Consider the following 7,726-nt stretch of genomic DNA (forward strand, 5'->3'; position numbering starts at 1 on the left):
GTACGGCTCAGTACGGTACGGCACGGCTCAGTTCGGCTCGGTTTGCGTTTCCACTGCAGTTTAGTATCGCTTTAGAGTGGGCGGGATTATTCACATGTCATTATAGTTGCGCCGCCTCTACTGCCGCGACTCCTAAAAAACTTTTTCATTCCGCGTCGCCCCATCAAGCTCTCACTGGATCCGCTCCTCTGCTATCAACGAGAGCAACGTCTGTACTTACTCAACAGGGGGAACAGCCACTTTTTGGTTGTTAAAAAAAGGTGCGCTCGTTCAAAACAGTTGCATTCGATACTTCGCTGGCTGTGCTGATTTAAATCTAGCGGTTCTTTTGTGTTTGTGTCGCAAGTTCAGTGACGCAGGTAGTGACGATTCTCTCCGGCCAATCCGTGATCAGCAGAGTTTACACGTCACGTTTTGGTAACGTACGGTTCGCTTGGAACCCCAACCGAAGTGGTACTAAAAAAAGTACCAGGTACCAGGTACTGTACCCAGTGGAAAACCCCCCAAAAGTGAACTGTACCGAGCCGTACCGTGCCGTACCATGCAGTGGAAAAGCGCCATTAGAGTTTGCAATTGAAATGCCTGCTTTTGTCATACAGAGGACACTCGCATATTCTGCTTGGACCTTTAGACTGTCTTCCCTAGAAGCAATTTCGCAGAGCAGAAGCACATGGATTCAGGTTCACAAATAATTGGCCTTGGGCTGACCGGATCGCTGAATTACCTCCCATTACAGGAAATCGGCCTTGATGTATATAAATCACATGTGTCTTACAGATGCTCACTCACAAACCCTCAAGCATTGAAAAGTCAATGTCAAAGACAGTCCTGCCCACATTTTCATACATTACTGATAACCACCAAGGAACTGATGGTGAAATCTATTTTACAAGTATTGACTTCCAAGCTTCTTTATAATATCATTGTGATTTTTTTGTGCCAAATGCAAAACCAGGTTATATAAAGTATTTCCTTGTAATTACTGATAAGTAATCAATACGTGAAGGGAGCTGAAGTAAAGTGCAATCAATTGGGAGTAATTGACCAACTGTTTCAGTTTAACTGAGGTAATTTAAGATATAATTGTTGCCAATACCTATATAACCTTGTGACCCTTAAAAGTCTAGTAATTGACCAATTGATGAAAAGAATCAATAGAAGACATGTGCAACCACTCAGAGCTAATAGTGCTAACATTTACTTTATAAGCATAGGACCATCTGGGATTGTGCAGTCTTTGACCGTGGAGATTTGGGCTGAACATTTCCGACCTTTGACTTCTTGTAACATGATTCATTGGGTTCAGACAAGTGAACCTGCCTACTAACTCTACAAAAAGCTTTTTCTTTTTTTTAGTTTTTAATGAGCAATTGTGCACTGCTTCAAGTCAACCCACTGAAGTTGACTCAGTGATTGTTCTGCATTCTTGGTTGAGTTAGTTAAACCTCACATCAGCATAATGTTCAGCTTCACTGTAATTTATAGCTTCCTTTGGTCTTATATAAATAAAAGCAATAAGGTTTTACAGCATGCATCTGATTCTTATCCATAATGGATCCATTTTTAGGAATCATTGCACATCCTGAACTAAGTTTCAGGTGTACGCTTGCATGACCCATAATAATGTGTCTGCTTTATGAATTCAAAGCAGCCTAATTTGTTCTTACTTAAGTGGATTGTCTTCATTGCGGTCTGCTGTTCAGAGGGGATTGTATAATAATAAATAAAAGTAGATCCTCTTGATTCATCTTTGTTCTCTGTAATTTACGTCTCGACATCTCTGTGCAATGATATTGGCACTTCTCTTTGAGCCTCCTGTGTTATTCCACATCACATTTATATCCCAATAACACACATACGCCAGACTATATAACACCACATCAAACATTCATACTTTATAGTGTGTTTTTTCCTGCAGCTTTCAAGGCCAACGGACTTTAAAGTGCACCGAAAGGAACATGTTATTACTGCAATAAATCTAATCATCTTGGCAAAGTACAATAAGCATCTCATAATTCATTGCAAAAAATAATGAAACTGTTATATTTGGTCATTCACAAAATATTTTAATTCCAAACATCTGTTGAGGAGTGTCAGCCTCAAGTAGTTAATATCAGTGTTGCATTAACACAAGATTTGTGGCAACCATTGTCCATTGTGGAGAGAACAGACACGAACAATATGTTGACATGTAGGAAATGATCTATTAAAATACATCAGTTCCATTTATATGATGAGAACCAGCTGTTGATCCAACTGTGACATTTGGCACTAAGATGATTCTACAAATTATGACCTAAATTCCACTTGGACCCAATTCTCTGATTGATGTTATTTGCACAGTATCCCTCTCAAACGTGTATATTGTCAGAGATAATGTGTATTAAACCTGCCATGCATTTAATAGTCAGATCAAAACTCTTTGGAGACGCTGCTGGTGATTCCTGCTGTGTTGAAGTGCCTCCTACAGACAGGGCACCCTATGGCCTATGGTATTTCTGCCCCGAGCTCAGAACACCACGCTGGGCTGCTGTTGTCGAGGGTGGCCTGCTGGGGAGATGGTAATGACGGCCTTTACTCAAAGGGCCTTGGGAACTCCTGCTCCCAGTTCTTTGAGACTTCTGTAGGCTTCTTGACCCCTGGTGGGCTTCATAGAACATTTCTACACTGCACATGCCCTCGTTTCTGGCTGAAGATCGTCTAAAGTTAGCCCGTTAGTCTGCCTCTTTGAGCTTGTTAACAACACCCCATATCTCAACAACACTTTGGATTGTACATCAATAAATCATGAATACAGTATTCATATACAATATCACACCTGAATTATTACAGCATTAGCATGTTATCAGATGAGATCGGAATGTACTATTTTTCCTTTTAGATCTTCTAGCTTTATATTTCCTCCCAAGAATGCATCAGCGTCTGGCTTGCAGATGAGATAAGGAAATTAGTATTTATGATGAGTTACAGTGAAATCCGCAGCATGGGGTAAGAGGTTTATTTTTTCTTTAATATTAAGCTCTGAGAGACTATTACTACTGAAAATTCTGTAATATCACAGCACTGAGGCTTTTGTTTGGTTAAGATTGACTCCAATTTGTAATCAAACTAGGAGGTAAATAAGGTATTACATGTTGTTTAGTTTTGTTTCAGAGTTGAAAGAAGGTTAATGAGATGCAGAGTGAGGATTTATGTGTTATTAGTACTAGTATGTTCTTAAAAGCCACCTAAAAATTCAAAAAGAGAGTTATGTGAATTTTAGTCCATGATTATTAACTTTTACAGGTCTAAATCTGTGTGTTAGTGTCAACAAAATTCACTTTTAACAGATATAAACAGATATTAACCTTATAAACCAAATATAGGCCAAAAATATTGATGACTCATCGTGAACCGCCTTTGTATCCCTTTGTAAAAGCAACACACACCCCAAAATTAATATTATTATGTAACTGTAAATTATAAAATAATTAAATAATGAAAATATATTAAAATTATTAAAACATGTGTAAAGTATGTATTTATAATTCAGCTATTTCTATTGTTTTACAGTTATCCCTTTTCTATGTTGCCCTTCTTAATGTTAGAAACTATGGCTGTCAATACAATAAAATAACCATGATTAATCTCACAAATTTAAAAAGCAGAATAAAATGGTAATACTATCAAATGTATTCAAAATGGTTGTGATTAACATATTTAATTAATATTTTAAGTTAAGTTTGACAGCTCTAACAAATATGTTTTGAAAAAAAAAAATTTTTTCTCTCTCTCTCTCTCTCAAATTTTCTGCAGACATCCCTCTGTGGATCCCCGTGGATCCCTGAACCCCTGCAATAGAAAACATGTCAGCCGGAAAGAAAACTGCACTTGTCAAGCGATATCATGGGGTCTTTAAAGTTGCATTTGTATATTAATGGTGTTCACAAATTCATGAATATAATTTAGCAAAGAATAGGGCAACAATACACCAGCCATGTCTTGGGGTACTTAGGGAGTTATGATGAAAAGATGCATTCATTTATCATCCAGGCTTTAATTGACCGATGGAAACGTGACGTTGGTTTTACGAGGCCTCATTCATTTATATGGCAGACATAACGACATCTGCTCAGTGTGCAGTACGCAAATAACCTCCCTCTCACAGTATGATTTACTAAAGAACATGCAGAACCCATGAGAAATGGATCAACAGCACCAGATTCAAAGTGATGATAAGTTAGCCCATGGGCAATGGGGTGCTGATGGCAGGGAGTGTTGTAGGGAGAAAAGAAAGAGAGCTGGAGTGTCAGCGGTCCATAGAACTGCAGTGCTGAAAAAGACCTTATTTCATAGTGAATGAGCTGTTCGATATGGAATTGAATTAGAGTAAATTGGAGTCTCAGAGACAGAGGCACTCACAGAGAGAGGGTAAATGACAGTGAAAGGGGGGATAAAGGGATAGGAGGAAACATGAAAAGGTATTCTAAGTGAATTTGAGCTGTACATGAGAGAGATTGAGAGAAATGGAAGAGATGGAAGACGAGCATGATTGGTCTTTTAGGTGTTGGGGAGGTGCTGGGTTGGTCACCAGTAGTAACGGTATCATGCAGTGACTGTAATGAGACTTGACTAGCGGTTGCTGAAAGAGTCTGTAATTACAGTCGGAGTTAGCTCTTAGCCCACCAGTTTCCAGTAACACCCCAAATCTCACTTAATATCTCTCTCTCTCTCTTGCTTTGTGTGTGTTTTTTAATGAAGTTTAAGGTTATATGGTTTCATTTTATGTTTCATCATACGTCATATGCTCTTTGATAAATTAGAAGCTCACTTTAAAGGGATAGTTCATTCAAAAATGAAAATTGTGTTATAATTTATAGTAACTTTACGTTTAAGTTTCATTGGTTAACATTAATGCATTCGTTAACATGAACTAACTATAAGAAATACATTTTCACAGCATTTATTAACCTTTGTTAATGTTAGTTAATAGTATAAAGTTGTTTATTTTTTTTCTTCATGTTAGTTCACAGTGCATTAATTAATGTTAACAGATATAAAAATATATTATTATATGTAGAAATCAATATTAACTAAGATTAATAAATGCTGTAGAAGTATTGTTCACTGTTAGTTCATGTTAACTAATGTATAGTAGTTAGCTAATGTTAACAAATGAAACACAAAAGTGTAAAGTATTACCTAATTTACTTGACGTTATGTCCTCCCAAAACCATATGATGTCCTTCCTTCTGAGGAATGCAAAAAAATAAGTTTTGAAGAATGTTGAGGCTGTTCTTTTCAATACAATGAAAGTTGATGGTGACCGGGAGGTGTCGAGCTCCAAGAAGCACAATACCATAAAATATCACAAAAATAGTCCATAAGACTAATTTTCTCATTGTGAAATGTGTCTGTGCGATGAACAGACTGCTATTTAAATTATGCACTGAAAATCTTGATAGGTAGATGTGATAGATAGATCTGTAATAACTTGATAGATGTGGACATCATTCACTTTTATTGTATGGAAAAGAGCAGCTTGGACATTATGCTTAAACATCTCCTTTTGTGAAGAATGTATGGATTAAAAAAAAACAAACAAAAAAAAAACATGAAGGCGAGGGAATTTTATTTTTCGGTGAACTATCTCTTTAAATGTATGCTGCCTGGCTTTAGACCGAATTATTTCTCTTGGTTTTTGGGGTATCTGTTATTTTCTGGAAAGTATCTGGAAAATTAAATTCCTGTCAGCAGTGATTTAGTAAGCTAACACTAGCCTTTAGTCAAGCTAATTACCACAAATAGTTTATGCCAGTGCGTGTTAACAGCGTTCACTATACATGCAAATAAGAAAGAAAACAAATCACTGGAGCAAAACTGAGGAAAATGACCAGTAAGAGACTGCCATTTGAAAATCATTTTAATTCCCTGTTCACATAGAGTGCACAAATGACCCATAGGCCCATGACTGACTCTATTCAGTGATTTCTGAAATTGCAAACTGTGAAAGACACATGCCTTACGCCCATATGCTCAGCAAGCCTCTCTGCTGCTTTAAAACGTAGTGATTTCATTTCACCAGTGCTTTGGAAAGCATCGCCGCTGCCAAAATTATGATCTCCCTAGGAGATGATATATAACCTATAACTCAAGCCTAGAAAGTGAAGGCTACTCTCTGTGGGCCTAGTTATTCACAAGGTATTTCATTTGGCCTGCATTTCATGGTCATTTGAACAGACTCTCTATATTTTTCCCTTTCATTCTTTCTGGCAAAAGCTTTTGTTGTACACCCCGCACCCCCTCTATTTGAAGCAAAAGTTTGGCATCATTTGGAGCCAAAGTGTGCTACCAAGCTAATAAAAAGAATCAAGGTCTTTCAAACAATTGCCTTTCAGAAAATGTGTGTGTGTGTGTGTGTGTGTGTGTGTGTGTGTGTGTGTGTGTGTGTGTGTGTGTGTGTGTGAAAGAAAAAGAGAGAGAAACAGAAGAACGGGCATTTAAAAACAACCAATCTTGAATATACAAGTGATCCGTTTACTTATCCATTTCTTATGTTTTATTTAGGCCTATCCCTTCCTCTCGCAACTCTGTTTGTGATTATTCTTCAATTTCAGAGTAAATTAGTTTTATCCGTTTTGTTTCTCTTATTTTAAAAGCAGTTTTGTCAACGGGTGCAATTTCTGCTGTGTTATCTATTGGTTTTGTTTTTCATGTTTCTCATATCTCGCTGCACTGATGGGGTCATCTGTGATGCATTTAATTATTGTTCCCACGATAAATCTAGCATCACACGCCAGATGTTTCCTGCAGAGAGATGGCATCAAAACCAGGACAGAGACAAAAAATTATGACGCACACTTTCCCAACATTTCCCAAATCGCTCTTTAATATTGTATTGTGCACAAACAATGTTGTGTGCACATGTTCAGTGGAAGTCAGGCAGACAGAGATGCACCTAAATGTGCGCATATACACGAATGCACATGGTGGTGAAACGTCTGACTGACAGCTGTCTGTCGTGCTGTCCAGTGAGTGAGAGGACCAGACAGCTTATATAAGCCTGATGATCCCATAATATTTCCCCCTCATATTCCACCTGATCAAAGCCGAGGCTTCTCATTAAGCCAAAACCCTGCTTTCTATTTTCTTTCCATGTATTCGGTGCTCACATTCGTGTACTGTACCTCAAGAGTTTAATTATGAATGTGGCAGGGGAGGGGAAAAGAGTTTTGTAATTGACAGGGTCTGGAAATACATATCGCAACCTTGAGGAAATAAATTGACAGATGTGAGAGAGGATCATGTGCTGGGCGTAAGCAGTTTAGGGTAACTCTCTGAATGAAGACATCTGGTGGGACAGTGGGGATGTAAACTGTACAAAAGAAAAAAAGGAGAAGAAATAAACAATATATTAAGCCTCATGTTCTGTTTGAGGTCTGAAAACCCCCAAGGCTCTTTTAATATAAAACAAAACAAACATACATAACATATTAGTATCATGTTGATATGTTATGATGTTGTGTACTCTGATAAGAATGTAATTTCAACTTAATAAGCTACAAAAGTACAAATATTTCATTATTTATGTTTGGAGTCTCAAATACTAAAACATAAAGTATAAGGGAGATATAGAGGGAGATTCAGTATCACCTGGCTACTGGGTTTTGATTAGATCGAGGAACTTATTAAAGGTCCCATATTGTACACCTTTCTGGAGTTTTATTTTAGGTTTTGATGTCCTTAA

The sequence above is a fragment of the Sinocyclocheilus anshuiensis genome, unplaced genomic scaffold (genome assembly GCF_001515605.1).
Source record: "Sinocyclocheilus anshuiensis isolate Anshui unplaced genomic scaffold, SAMN03320099.WGS_v1.1 scaffold1872, whole genome shotgun sequence".
Lineage (NCBI taxonomy): Eukaryota > Metazoa > Chordata > Actinopteri > Cypriniformes > Cyprinidae > Sinocyclocheilus > Sinocyclocheilus anshuiensis.